General features: G+C 41.8%; 1 protein-coding gene across 5 annotated transcripts in view; it reads left to right on the forward strand.

The window, feature by feature from the left end:
- The window catches only part of RASSF8 (Ras association domain family member 8), a 95698-nt gene that overhangs the window by 22742 nt on the left and 58176 nt on the right, over nucleotides 1–14780 (forward strand). For 2 of the 5 annotated variants that reach the window (XM_031443930.2, XM_064479125.1), the window contains exon 2: nucleotides 12040–12134. The exons of 2 other annotated variants lie outside the window; for them this stretch is intronic. The gene's annotated coding sequence lies outside the window, so the exon portion shown is untranslated. Of the gene's footprint in view, nucleotides 1–12039; nucleotides 12135–13128; nucleotides 13196–14780 lie in introns of those variants that run through there. One more of the 5 variants, XM_064479127.1, reaches the window with a different exon arrangement.

Below are 14780 nucleotides of genomic sequence, written 5' to 3' on the forward strand. Positions count from 1 at the left end.
CTTGGGTAGAGAGAGTAGGGCAGAGTTAGGATTCTGACCCAAGGTGGCTCCACCGCTGTTGATTTTAACTACAATTCCATGCCGAAGCTTCACTGTAGGGGAGAGGGGTCCCATACTCTTGTGTTCCTCACGCTGTCATGTGATGGTGCACAGAGGCAGTCCCGCGCCTTGAGGGTATCTTACAAGGCTTGGATGCGTGATGGATCAACAGCATGTGCAGTTTCCATTGCCGCAGTGGAAGTGGGGTCAGGGTACAGGGAGGCAGTGGCCGGTTCTTATTGTTGGAGGTGGGAGAGAAGAATCAGGAAAGATCTCTTGGAGAAGATGACCCTTAAACTGAGGTTCACAGTGGCAAAATCCAGAGTGATGGTTTAAAAAACTTAGGTATGGATTTCATCTTTAGGTCTGCTCCTTTCTGTTTTTATCAGATTTCCTAAGCGCCCTTCCCCCGTGGCTTAAAAACGATTTAAGCAAATATACCGTGACTTTAAAAGTCTCCATAGGGTTTGTTCTAACAAGGTATTTAACCCACAGCTGTGAACGTTTTGCTGTTACTTGTTTCGGCTAGGTGGGTCATTATGCTCTTATGCTCGTAATATAATTAATTATATGCAGCTTTCTCTTTAGAGAAAGAAAAAAATGAAGACGTCTCTCATATACGCTAAGAAAAAAGCACACACATATATACACAGTAAAATGGTCAGTATTTTTGGTTAAAAAATTCAGAAACTATTATGCATTCTGTGTGGTGTGGGAGAGACTCTTCCATGATCGTTTCTGTGCCTTCATTAAAAACACTTTGAAGAAAAGAAATTGTTGCCTAAATGAGAAGAACGGGGGAATCGGCAACAAAGGAGTTCTGGAAATCTTGCAAGCCCTTCTGAGTGACTTTCCCTCTAGCCCACAGATGTCCCCGTCCATTAAGTGGTTATATGATGTAGCTGAGTTTATTATTTCTTATTTATGTAATAGTTTTATCTTTTCTTTAAAAGCAAGCAAATAACAACTTTTTAAAAACTCAAACTAAGTTTCATAAAGCAACTTTGCTTTATGTGGCTCACAATTGGTTTTATTTTAGGGTTTGTTGACCTAAAAAATAGTTAAGAACCATGAACTAAATGTTATCATACGTGCAGGGCTGTTCTAGGTCCTTTTCCCAAATTTCCATTTAATCTTCACAGCCCTGCAAGGTAAATTTACTTACTTAACAAGTGAGAAAATAGCTTTGGAGAGATTTAGTGATTTTTTTAAACCACAGACCAGTGGGAAAAGCTGGTCTGAGAGTGAGGCTGTGTCTGGAGAAGACACAGAGATGAGGGAGAGCACGCAGGTGAGCGGACCCGCCAGCAGACTGGTGCCGTGCTGGGGCCCTGGGCGCACAGAGCCCGTGTCTGGGGCGAGTTAGCCTTCTCTGAACGTGGGATGTGTGTGTTTATTTGCACTTGCTTTATGGCAGGGTTTGCACTCATTGCAGAAGTCAGGCAGATGGCATTAAGGGGGGGAGTGGGTTTGGTGTCAAGATGAGTGGTTAGGACTGGGGCCAGTTAGAGAGGATGTGAATTACCTAAGGGGTGGGGGGGTGGTCCACACTCAGCTCCAGCTAATTACTGTCCTTAGGAAGTGTGGGTGGACCAGTGTTTCACAAATCTTCAGCTCTTTTTCAGAAAAGTCATGTATCTGGATTTGGGGGGTGATTTTCTATCCCTTAAAAAGAAATAAACACTAGTTTGGCCAAAAAAACCCAAAAAACAAAAAACCATGATAGAAGGTGGACTTGTGCTTTAAAATGTTTTTGATGTTCCCCTGTTAGCTGGTGGGAGGAGGTGGAGGCAGTACTAAGGTCCTAGCCTGTGAGGGACGGTTTCTGTGTTACCTGGGGGGCCCCTGGCAGCCACCACACAGGCTGAACCAAGGCCAGGTCAGTAGCTGTAAATGTCCTCTAATTTAATTTTTGCATCCCAGGAGATCTAAATGTTGGACTGTCACGATGGTCTCATTGCAAGAATAATTTAAATTCAAGATGATTTTTTAAAAAAATTCATGAAATGGGATATTTCAAGTCAGTGAATTTTTAGAAAGCTTAAATTCCTTTAAAACTTCCCTTTTAAGAATGAAGGCTATCAAACTGCCTGTTTTAACAACAATATATTAAAATATTAAACATAACATTATGTTTAATATGCATAATACATTATTAGCATATCATCCTATAAGCCTAAGTTTTGTCCAATAGAAAATAAACAGTAGATGAGTACTTTTTATGTCTTTGTGAGCAGTATAAGGAAATACTGAGGCAGTTGCTTTATTAAAAGAGGAAAGACATATACTATTAGGGTGAATTCTGTCCTGGTTTGCTGGATCAGTCCTGCTTCACTCTTGCTTTGGCATAATAATAGGACCCTTTGTACTGGATAATAAATTATATGGTCACTCTGTATTAACATTAGTGTGTTTTTTAGTTGCTGGTCCCTTTCTCATAGAGGTGGAATGAGGCAAATATGACCTTGCTGCTTCTTGTAAAATTAATCATTGAAGCAGAGGCATCTTCACCTCAGAGTGACTCTCTCAGCCTCCCCTGAAGGGTCTTTGCTGTTGCTGTCAGGGTTTTATTTGTCAGCACCACTTAAAGCATGATTGATTACTTCTACATCATAATTTTCAAAGGCATCCTCCTTGTTAACTTCAACCTACCCCCACGTCTGTATCACATTTAATTTGTGGTATGTGGTGGAGCCGTAGCAATCCCCATTTCAAAGACCTAGACTGAAAATTCTTCATAATCATCCTTAAATGACACTTAGGTAAAGGTAATAAAACACTGATTTTAGAAAAGCACATTTCCAGGCAAACATCTTTTATTGTATGAAATTGAAGGTATGGGTGCTACTGTCTAGATGTATCCATTTTTTTCAGAAATCACTTTTATAATGAATTATATGCTGAATCATATGATATTCCACCTTTTCCAACTTGGAATAAATATAGAAGGTATGTTCGTCAAGTTTGTGAATGAGAAAGTTTGGAGAGGTGGATAAAATCTAAAAATGACAGGTTGAGGGTTCAGAATGATTTTAATGGCTTAAAACAATGGCCGAAACGTTGAAAGACTAAATTCGGTGGGTCAGAATATGAATTTCTGCATTTAGATTCAAAATAATAGCAGTTACGCAAGTACAAGAATGAGGAAGCTTATCTCAGCATAGCTCACATGAAAAAGAGCTGATGGTTTTGGTTGAATGTAAGCTCAGTATAAGCTAACAGGAAACATTGGCTGTTTAAAAAGTTAACACAAACTTTTATTTCTGGTGGTATGTGAGACCAGATGGATATTCTAGGACTCTTCTACCACAAACTAAAAATAAAAATGCTAGATAAGGTATATGAAATGTGGCCTTAATTGGCAGGAAAAAACATTGGCCTGAAAGTAAAAGTGAGGACTCGGAGAGGCAAGGGAACGTCCATTATGAGAGCACTTGTGGAATCCAGCACATGTGTGCTTGCACTTCCTTGGTCTCCTGTTGCTTTGGAGACAAAGCCCAGAGTCCGCGCTGGGGAAAAAAGTTTAATGGACGATATCTCCACATAAATCTGGGACCATTAAAGGCTTCTTGCATAGCATAGTGTTGAACTAGAAATACAGCTTTTCCCCTACCTCCTCCCAGTCCACAGCAACTCTAAGGAAAACTGCCTACCTCGTGTCTCATAACCAATAACCACCATTGATGCAGGTGCTCAGTCCTGACTCAGACCTACCCGGGTGGCCCAGCAAAGGGCAAGTGAATATAGTTGTAAAGTGGTTCCAGGGTAGTAGCTCAAGGTGGAAACGAGTACAGACTCTTTCTGGGGGAATCTTCCTTCAACCCAGGCCTCAAAGAGTTCAAAGAAATATAGCTACAAGAAAATTTAACCCAGAGTCAAAAATAAAAACGCACAAGGTAAACAAAGTCTCATGAATAGAAGCAGCCAAAATAGTAGGCATCAGAATTAGACATGTGGTGATCTCTGATCTAGTTTCAGGCAGAGACTGAAAAATGACTTTGTTTTAAAGAAATGAGAAGGTAAAAAATGTGAGTAAATAGCAAGCGAATATGAAAATGACAAAGGAGGTCTGAAAAAATACCAGATAAAGCTTTGAGGAATTAAATATATAATTGGAATTTAAAAATCAACAAACAGGCGTAACAGGTAAATTAGAGCTGGCCAAAGAGAATTAATCAGCTGGAAGACAGTTCTGAGCTTTTTGACTGTGACCCATAGTGAGGAATTCATTTACTGGTGTATGTATACACGTGATAGATTTGTATAACTTGAGCCAGTTCTAAGAAACTGGAAGATCGGCTCCTCCTGAGGGTAATGGTTTTTTGCTATTTTTCCTTTCTAATTTACTCTTTTTCATCTTAAAAAAAAAAACAAGTTGGATCCAACCCAGGACATTTTATGAACCGCAGTGGGTCATGACCAGTTTTGAAGAAAACTGATTTCAATAAAGTTGAAAATATAGATACTCTACAACCCAGCGTATGTCCACCACTGTTCATAGCGCTTTATGTGGCCCACCACAAAAAACCTGGAAGAAAACAAAACATGGATCGTAAAATACGTAAGTATGGTGCGGTGTATACAGCGGGTTACCGTAAGGACTGGGGTGATAATGAGAATGACGAACAAGCAGTTCGTTGCGGGCACCACCCGGTCAGGGTGGATGCTGCCCGGAAGCTGCTGGCCTCAGCCCACACCTGTGCGTGTCCGCATGTTTCCCCGGCTCTGAAAATGAATGCATCGCTGGTTCGTACATCAACATAATGTTGAGTGGAAAAAGCAAGTTGGAAAAGATCGTATATAGTATGGTTCCATTTATGTGAAGTTCAGAACCTTGGGCAGACTAAATAGTATATCATTTAGGGATACAAACATGCAATGAGACTGGTTTTTAAAAGGCAAAGGCACACACAGAGGAGAGTTGTTACCTCTAAGTGGAGGATAAGGGAGCCGGTGAGGAAGATCAAAAGGAGCTTCAGAGGTGTTAGTTTACTTTTTCTTTGTAAAATTGGTATGGATACACAAATGTTTGCTCCCTTGTAATTCTTTATATTTTGTATCTGTTTAACATTTAATGAAAGTAATTTAATAAAACAAACAAACAAAAAAAGCCAGGGCAGGATCAACACAGGCAATAAATCTTTTATGCTGATCAGGCCATTTTTAGAAAGGCATTTTTAGTTTTGGGTGCCAGATTTTATGAACATTAACAAACTGGAATGTGTCCGGAGGAAAACATCCCGGGTGGTGATAGGAACCTGGTCTGGAGCCTTTCATTTCTCAGATGCAGAGCATGTGGACTCCAAGCGTGGGGAGTTTTGATTGGCTGGTAGAAGTGGGACGTGAACTCCGGTCTGTTAACTCTCAGGGTAATGCACTTTGGCTGCACCGTGCAGAAAGGCGTTCTAAAAAAATGCCCACAAGTATTCTGCACTTGGCTAAAGGTTTTGTTTTTTCAGAAGCTGTAACTGTAGGCCCTGTGGGGTGTTGTAGTACGCCACATACAAGCCCTCTGCTGTCCATAGCGCCTCAGGGCATCTCTAGGTTGAGTTGTGTCCGTTGAAGGGACACACACCCAGATAAATTGGTTTGGTGCCTTTTGGAGGAAAGGCAGGCTCAGTCCTGTGGTTGCTCTTTGGCTGTGCAGGGAGGCATTTTGTCTGCCCAGGGCCTCAGCTGGTTGTAAACATGGAGGGCTAGGTAATGATTACTGGAGGTGAACAAGTAAATTAGCAATTATTGAGTATCTATCTGCAATGTGCCAGCTTTTGTTGGACATTTTCTTTTTTAAGACTTTATTTTTTTTTTAGAGCAGTTTGTAGCAAAATTAAGGGAAAGTTAGATTTCCCATATACCCCTGCCCCCCTCACACATAGCCTCCGCAATACCAACATCCCTCAGCAGAGTGGTACATTTGCTGCAATTGAATAACACACCTTTATCGCTCTAAGTCCATAGTTTACATTACAGTTCACTTTTAATGTTGTACACTCTGTGTGGATAAATTTATCCAAATGATACACAGATAATGACGTGCATCCACCATTACAGCATCATACAGGAGTTTTATCACTGACCTGAAACCCTTCTGTGCTCTGCCTGTTCATCCCTGCCTATCCTAACCCCTGGCAACCACGAATCTTTACTGTCTCCACAGTTTTGCCTTTTCTTGACAATATAGTTGGAATCATACAATGTGTAGCCTTTCCAGATTGGTTCTTTCATCTAGTAATAGGCATTTATGTTTCCTCCCTGGCTTTTCATGGCTTGTTAGCTCATTCTTTTTAGTGCCAAATAATATACCATTGTCTGACTGTGTCACAGTTTCTCCATTCATCCATTCATCGATTGGATTACATCTTGGTTGCTTTCGAGTTTTGGCAGTTACAAATAAAACTGCTGCAGATATCCATGTGCAGGTTTTGTGTGGACATAAATTTTAACTCTTTTGGGTAAATACCAAGGAGAGCAGTTGCTAGACTGTGTGGTAAGTATGTTCAGTTCTGTAAGAAACCACCAAACTGTCTCTCAAAATAACTGTCGTCTTACATTCCCACCAGCAATGAATGAGTTCCTGTTGCTCCGTGGTCTCACCAACGTCTGGTGTTGTCAGTGTCCCAGATTTTGGTTGTTCTAACAGGTGTAGAGTGGATCTCATTGTATTGATTTGCATTTCCCTGATGACATATGATGTAGAGCATCTTTGCATATGTTTGTAGGTCATTTTCACATAAAAATATATTCTGTCCCATTGGGAAGGAAGTGGTCTTAGCGCCATCTTGCCGATGTGGAACTTAGGGAGGCATGGCTGGAGCCGGTGTTCCGGGGAGAGCAGGCCTTCCTGTCGGGAGAGCCAGCTGCTGCATCCCGGCTGGAGGCGGCAACTGGGGAGGTGAGGAGCTTCAGACTGCAGGAGCGGGGCTGGGCGCCTGTGCGGACTCTGCCGTCTGCTAGCTGGGTGACCTTGGTCATAAGCTATTTAACCGTAAGTGCCTCTTGCCTCATCATAAAATGAGGAAAGTCCCTATTTCAGGGGGTTGTTATGAGAAGTAAATGAATTAATAGGCATAAAGTACTCAGAGCAGTGGCTGGGCACATAGAAAGGGCTATAAACTGAAGTGTTTAGAGAATTTTTTCCCTAACTCTGGCTTATTAAAAGCAAGCATTTCTCCTGGTCTGCGTGGCCCCATAGCAGAGCCTGCCCTCAGTCTTAAAGGGGTGAGGTAGTTACATCCAGTCTGGTTTCCCCCGCACCCCAAGTTGGGTTCTCCCCCACCAAGAAGGTGGACGTGGCCTTGATGGCTCACACGCGTCAGGATCCTCCGGCATCCCACATCCCCCGGCCACAGACGCGTTGGCAGCATCGGTTACTGACAGACACACAGGTGCGCTTAGTCGCAAGAGCTTGCTCTGCACGTGGGAAACTGAGGCTCAGGGAGGTCATGACTGTCGCAAAGTCACTTCAGCAGAGCCAGGATTAGGGTGTGGTCCGTGCTACCTCCAGAACAGGTAGAAGACGGGGCCGGTTTTGTTTTTGGAGCCTTGATTTTGTACAGCGTGGTTCTTGGGTCAGCTGGACCATGCGGATGCCGCGCTTCCACGTGCCCTTCGGGGCCTGTGATGCCTGCCTCTGAGTCGAGTGCCCGGCAGCCCCCTCCTCCGGGAGCCCCTCCACGAGCCGCTCCTCTTAACCCAGGTTCTTTCTAAATTGTGCGGGACTAGGCATCCGTTGGCTTCTGTGTTTCTCTGGTGTCTGACCTGTCATTTCCCTTGGTCACTGGCTTCTCACAACCCCAGCAGAGTTCCTTGTTACTTACTTCTGCCCGTCCAATCTTCTGCCACTTCTGTTTGCTTTCATCATTTTCCCTTCTTCGTCCCCCTTTCCCCACACTGGCCCTTGTGTGTTTCTGCCGTTTTTGCTGTACCTGGGGGTTGGGAATGGTCTCTTGACCTTTAGAGCCATCGCTAGCCATGCGCTGCTGTGAGCGGGAACGTGGTATGAACTGACCAGAATCCCCGGTACGTCATGTAATCTGTGCAGTCTTGCCCCCCAGCTTTCTTCTCATTAGCCTGGAGCCAAACTGGACATTATTGACACAGCATTACAGTCAGTATCATCTGCTCTCAGCAAAGGGAGAAGGTGCACCGAAAGTGGACCAAAAAACTGTGGAAGACTATAATTCCAGAAACGATGGAAGGACATCCCTTCCTTAAGACACTAAGGCAGGAAATGATCAGGTTTCTGAAACAGGTCAAGTGTAACCTGCACTAGTGCCTAGCTTAAGTAGTGTTTAAACATAAAGAAACTCTTTTCTGCAACTTAAGGTAGCTTTATTGGTTGGCCTTTTCTTTGAGCTGAAATGAGGACATTTATTCAAGATTAACACACCTTATGAAACTGCATTTAAGGAAATTAGATAATTGTTTAAAGCATACTTGAACATGTCAACATGCTACAGTAATTTTCAATTTCAATAGTAGAATATTCCTTTCTCTCTATTTTTTGCCCTTTTTTTAACATATGCTAAAAATTTTCTACCAACTCTAATTTTAAATGGTTTTTATTTTAAATAAGTTTAAGAATCATTGTCACTTGAAATTAATTAGGGTTATTTTTAGAAAGTTTCTATTAATGTGGTTATGCTTGTCCTTTAATCTATATGCATTTAACAGTTTTTGATTTTTGGTCTTTGGCCAATTCAAACTGGAGTAAAAGATCTTCAGTAAAGACACCTCGATAATATGATGACTACTTCATCAAAACTCTGCAGTTGATCTTCTGAAAAGAAGTCTCTGGCCTGTGGGATATGGAAGCCAGGGGAAATTAATCATTGGATAGCTTGTCTAGTAAAGTTTATAAAGTGCATTTTTCAAACTGATCTAAACAAAAATGATTGCCTGACGAGTTAAAAAATAACTGATCATATCTTCTGCTCGTCTTATCCTTCTCCTTTGTTATTCTTCTAAGTTCCTGCGTGGTATTTAATAACAAACTGTAAGACTAACAACGATGCGTTTAAATTCCTATGGTTTATTGATCAGTTTGTTAGGCTGAAAAGGGAAGGGGCAGTAGAGTGTGAACAGATATTAGGAGCAGGATGGGCTATGTGAACTAACCTGGGTTGGGAGAAAAAAGCAGGATCTTTGAAATCAAGTACAAATGAGTTTAAATCGAGGCTTCACCATTTGCTCGCTGTGTGAACCTGGAAATGTACCAGATCCTGTTGAAATCTTAGCTTCCTCGTCTGCCAAATGGGGCCTGTAGGATTTACCCTCACAGGGTTGTCAATAGTGTGTGAATTACACAGCGTGTGGCCTGGCACTTATCTATTAAGTGCCTACTGTTATTTCTTTAAGAGGCAGGGACCAGTTATTTAACCTTTCTATTCTTCTGCCTTCTTTTCTGATTTTCCCTTATTACAGCCTGCCTACCTTAACTTAGGGTTGTGAGGATTTAGGGAACGTGCCATTGAGCAGTGTTAGCCAGCCTCTTGGGAGTGCCTGGAGTGATGGGTTTGGATGCGGGGAGGGCTAGGGGGTCTGAGAGTTTTGAGCAGTCTCTTGGAGGGTGAGTTGGTGGGGCCTGGTCATGGCATGGGACACCAGCGTGTTGCACAGCTGGAGGCTGAGAAGCTGAGCCCTGGGTGAGGCTGGGCGTGTCATGTGGTAGCTTCAGGAGGGTGGCTGGAAATGAGCTAGCGGAGTCCTGCAAGGATGTGAGGAGTCTCATGTAGGGTACCAGTGCGTCGTCCGCTTTCTGACGTCACCCTAGTTTAAATCTCAGGTTTCCTATTGCCCCCACGAGGACTCTCACTCTTGTCTTACGTCTGTGGTTAGGAAAATTCTGTCACTGCAGTTGCAGGCCAAGCAAAAGAAGTTTGAAGGTTTTTTGCAGAGGCTTTAAAAGCAGTAGAATGATAGGGTTTGCTCTTTTTCTGTTTGCTTTTTTAAAGTGGTCCTGCTGAAGGGTAGATGATGGGTTGAATAGATAGAATGGTTGTAGTAATCAGGGAGCGGGGAGCAGACGATGGAGACTTCACTGGAAACGAGAGAGGTGAGGACAGGTGTCCAGGAGCCCGAGTCCTTCCCTTCTCATTAAGTTTCGCACTTCCCACCAGAGTCCTGAGCATGTTCCCTGGACATCGGCAGGACCAGGGTACTTCCCATCCCATCCCAAAGAGCCTCAGCTCACCCAGAGGTTTGCAATTATAAAGATCTAAAAAGGAGAGATTTTAACATCAGCATATGTATAAGTTAGTGTTGCTTGGAATTGTATATGAGGGAATAAGCACCATAATCATCTTGGCCTTTAAATGTCTGGCTCTAGCAGTGACAACTTTATTTTGTGGACAAAAGAAGATAATGATTGTCAGTTTTAGAAACTCCTTTTCAACTGCCCACTTCCTATTTGCAAAAGATTTTCTTGAAAGCAAAACTAAAAAGAGAGGTGAGGCTTTAAAGGAGAAAAGATGGACAGGAAAAGAGGAAAAGAAATTTTGATTTAGATAAATGAGAATCCCTTTGCCTGCCAGACTGGATTCCAGATAGCTTCCACAGGCCCAAGGCGGGAGCTGGTCTGTTTCACCTCTTCTCATGTGGTTCCCAATTCGCCACCCAGTCCTCTGCCGGTCCTTTCCCCCGGCAGGGTTGACCCTTCCTTACCTTTTTGGATGACATCACACTGCATGGACAGGCTCTTTTACCAAAGGTACGTCAGCTTCAAATGTGTGTCTGTCTTAGCTGCTTTAGGAGGTAGGTAGGTCGAGGTGAAGCCTGAAGGCTCTAACCCAGCTGACCCTCTAGCCAGAAGAGGTTTAAACAGGAATTCTAGGGTATCTAGTTGGCTTAAAACCAATTTATTTTCATTAGAAAAAAAATTTTAATGTGACAGCTACTCTCTTTTTCTTGTAAAACTTGGAAGCACACTGTCACGCACCCTTGTGCTTCACTAGAAACTTACACGGAGTGTTTGTCTAGTAACCAGATTTGGAAAAGGTGTCTTCATCCAAGGGTAGCGAAGCTGAGCAGGGAGAACCCCGCTCTGGAAGGGGGCACTTGGACTAGCTTCCGCCTTCCTCAGTTGTGTTTGAAATGTGTGTCTTTTCTGATCGCTTGCATCAGATTTGGGGACCAGTTCTTTCTCCTTATCCTTTTTCTAATTTGATGTTTCATAGTATTTCATAGCTAAGATTTAAGGATTATAACTTTTGGGGGTGGCATTTTCTATTCATAATAAAACTAGTTCAGTGTCTTGGTACATTTTTTTTTAAATGGTTGATGGAGGATGGTCTTGTTACTAAAATAAACCTTTCTATAAATAAGTTCAGATACGTCTGTTAAGGACGTAGCCTGAATGTGGCAGACACAAGAATTGTGTCAGTTCCCGTCTTGTGGCCAAGATTTCTCTCTTAGGCTTTCTTTACAGCTAATGTCAGAGTTTCACATTCTCACAGTATTAGGCAATAGAATGGCCCAAAGAACTGGTGCCAAGTTACCCTCTTTCTTAGGGTAGCCAGTGGTTGTAATTTGTACTCACCAAGGAAGAATGCAGCATGTTTTTATTTTTTAAGACTGAAATCCTGAGTTCTCTCCTTCAACTTCATTTTTAGGCCCTGGCTTTAGGCAATTTTCCAAATGTCTAACTGCTAAACTGCTTTCAAGAACTTACTGTGCGATTGCAGGGAACTTTGGTCAGGAGAAAAAGAAGGCACAAAGTCTTTCCTAGAACACATGGGCCCATCAAATGACCTTTTAAAGAAACAACTAAAATCCCTCTTTCAAAGGCATAAAAGCACTAATTGAAACCAAACAAAACAAATCTCTACCCCACAAATCCTGCAATTCATAAGAGGGGAGGAAAAGTTCTTTTGGGGAAAAACCATTTGATACTAAAAGCTTGTGTATTTTGCTCTTTGATGATTAGAAGTTAAAAATGGGGTGATTTAGAATTTTTAAGATAAAAATTAGCCAGGACTGTGCGAACGCTGTGTACCTTTCCAGGTGCCCGGGTAGCTCCTGCTAGAATACCTGTCTGGTGCTCGCCGCTGCCTCAAGACTACCTCACGCTCCCCACCTGGGGGCGCCAGCACGGCAAGGTGAGTCTGCAAATGTACACTCCCCCCATGCACCCGAGAGGAGTGTCACTTATGACTTTTTGAGAGAAAACTTTTCAAAGTTTTAGGAGACTTTCAGAGATTGTGTTCACTAGCGAACGCATAAGAATCATGATTTGTAAGCCATTTCTTCAGGTAGGTACAAAGTGTACTTGGCAATAGTATCCTTTGCCACTCTATTATAAATCTAGATTCACATTTGGAGTCTGAAGCAAAATTTTGCAAACTGGTGTATCACCACTCTCAGGCTTCCCGAGGCCTGTTCCGCTAACACTTTAAATGGGCAGCATCTTTAAAAACGGAGACGTGGAGGGGAGGGTAGAGCTCGAGTGGCAGAGCGAGCCCATGCTTAGCATGCACGAGGTCCTGGGTTCAATCCCCAGTCCCTCTTGTAAAAATAAATAAGCCTGATGACCTCCCCCCACCCCAGCCAAAATGAGATAAATAATACAATAATAAATTTTTAAAAAACCAGATGTATTTCTAATACTGGAAGGTTAGAAAGTCTTGGTAAGTCTGAAATGCATCCTATAGTTTGAACCTCTGTCTCTTTAATAGTGTCAGTAATTGGCTACGTTAAATAAATGGGGGCACAAAGTCCCCTGAGGTGGGCATATACAACTGAGTTACTTTCCACTTTTTGTTTGCTTGGTGTGTATGATCTCTTGTCTCTTGAACATTAGAGTGGCTTGTTGGTCCCAGGAGGGAACATAATTTGACCTTGTTTGTAGTGAGTGAGTTACTTATGAATAAACTGTTCACATTTTACAGGTGAATAAACTCTTTAAGGGCACCAACCAGTGTGCTGTCACCTAAAGTCCTTAGTCTCTCATTTGCAAAAGTTGTGTGCTTGCATTTTTGCCTAGATGATGAATTTCAGAGGTCTCACATAATTAATTTCCCCTTAGAAGCTTCTAGTACCTGCTAGACTGTGTGGAAGGAGTGGATTCGTAAAACCACAAGCTCATATCTTCACTGATTCAGTTCTGTGGACTCTGCTATGTTGCTTGGACATTAGGAAGACCCAGGACGGAAAGCTACAGGTGTGGAGAGTAAAAGATAGTCTGATTCTAAGAAGGCAATTGTGTTACATTTATATGAGACTTGAAAAATCCTAGTTGAGCCCTGCTCTTTGTGATGCTCGGCTGTTTATAATACATTCTAAAGAAAAGCATAAGGAAAAAATGTGTTATGTAGCTCTATTGACTGAAGTTCTCGCCACGATTGGGTAAAACGATCACTTGAATTTTAGATTTAGCTTCCATTATTGATGAAGTTGTTCTGTTAATCTTTGTTTCACACATTAATTACTTCCTCTATATAGGAGGATTTATGTGTTAGTTATACCCAGAAGGAACTATGCTTCAGGTTTAATGTTTAGAAATGGTGTACATTTGGGTGGGAACACTTCAATTATTTGGTTGGCTTCTCTTGGCAGACTAGTGTTATTTACTAATACAGGTAGGAGATACGTGAGTAGCTTGCAGTTTGCTGAAGAGTTTTCATTTTTTGCTGTTTATTCTTAAGTGCTCTGTAACAGTCTTTGATTCTAGACTTCAGGTGCAAAGAGATTTCTTTAGCATCCCACTCTGTTTTCCTTTTTTTAAATGAAGTTTTGCTTGAACTTACAAAACTTTTTTGCCTGTGCTGGATACTGAAGCCAGCTTACTCATACAAGGAGTACGAGTTCCCTTAGCCTTTCCAAATGAAGCATCTAATGTTTGTCGTGTTAACTTGATAAGCAGCAAAACCAGCTTTGAAATTCTCAGTATTGGCACACTGTAAAACTACTTCAGTTTTTTTTTTTTAATGGAGCTACTTTAAATTTCTAATGTTTTACAATCAGAATATATCGACTGAATCCCATTTTCTCCCTATAGTGGTGCAATTTCTCCTAAGCCGTTACTCTTTTAGAGAACGAAGATAGAGAATAATTCACACTATTATTTATCACAAGGCATCTTTGTTAGGTTTACAAAATTGAAGCTGTGTGAGAGCAAACTGTAAAGCCCATGTTTTGTGTAAAAGACAGATTAGGGAAGACAGTAGGTTTTACAGATCATTTATCTGCTTCTCTTTCTATTCTAAATAGGACTGTAATATTCTCCCAGCCCCTCCTTTTCTGGTACTTTCCTGTAAAAAGCATTAGTGAGGGGAAAATAATGATAAACAAGTCTTAGCTCTACAATCTTCTTTCAAAACTGCCTTGCAAGTAATTTCCCATAGTTTCTGTGATGAAGCATATGGTGGTGATATACACTGTGCCTCTGGTAATGGGGATTGGTTTCAGAATCCTCTCAACATTTTATATTTTAAGCTGTGTTTGTATGTTTTCAGGGTAGGTTTTCTGTCCCATGTAGATTTAATGGAATTTATTTTTATACACTTATACTTGGTTTTAAAAGGGTTTAGATGGGAGCATTTCTAAATAAAACCTGTAAAGAGATGTTTATTGTTGTTGTGGGTAATTCAAGCATATAGATTTTAGGAGGCTTGAAATGGTCTTGTGGAGAAAACAACGTGGTAGAAGAAGGGGGGACATTTTCTGTAATTTAAGTTGTCATAGTAACCTGCATCGAGACATGTACTAGGAATCGAGGCCTGAAGAATTTCAGTGACAATAAACAT

The sequence above is a fragment of the Camelus dromedarius genome, chromosome 25 (genome assembly GCF_036321535.1).
Source record: "Camelus dromedarius isolate mCamDro1 chromosome 25, mCamDro1.pat, whole genome shotgun sequence".
NCBI classification, from domain to species: domain Eukaryota; kingdom Metazoa; phylum Chordata; class Mammalia; order Artiodactyla; family Camelidae; genus Camelus; species Camelus dromedarius.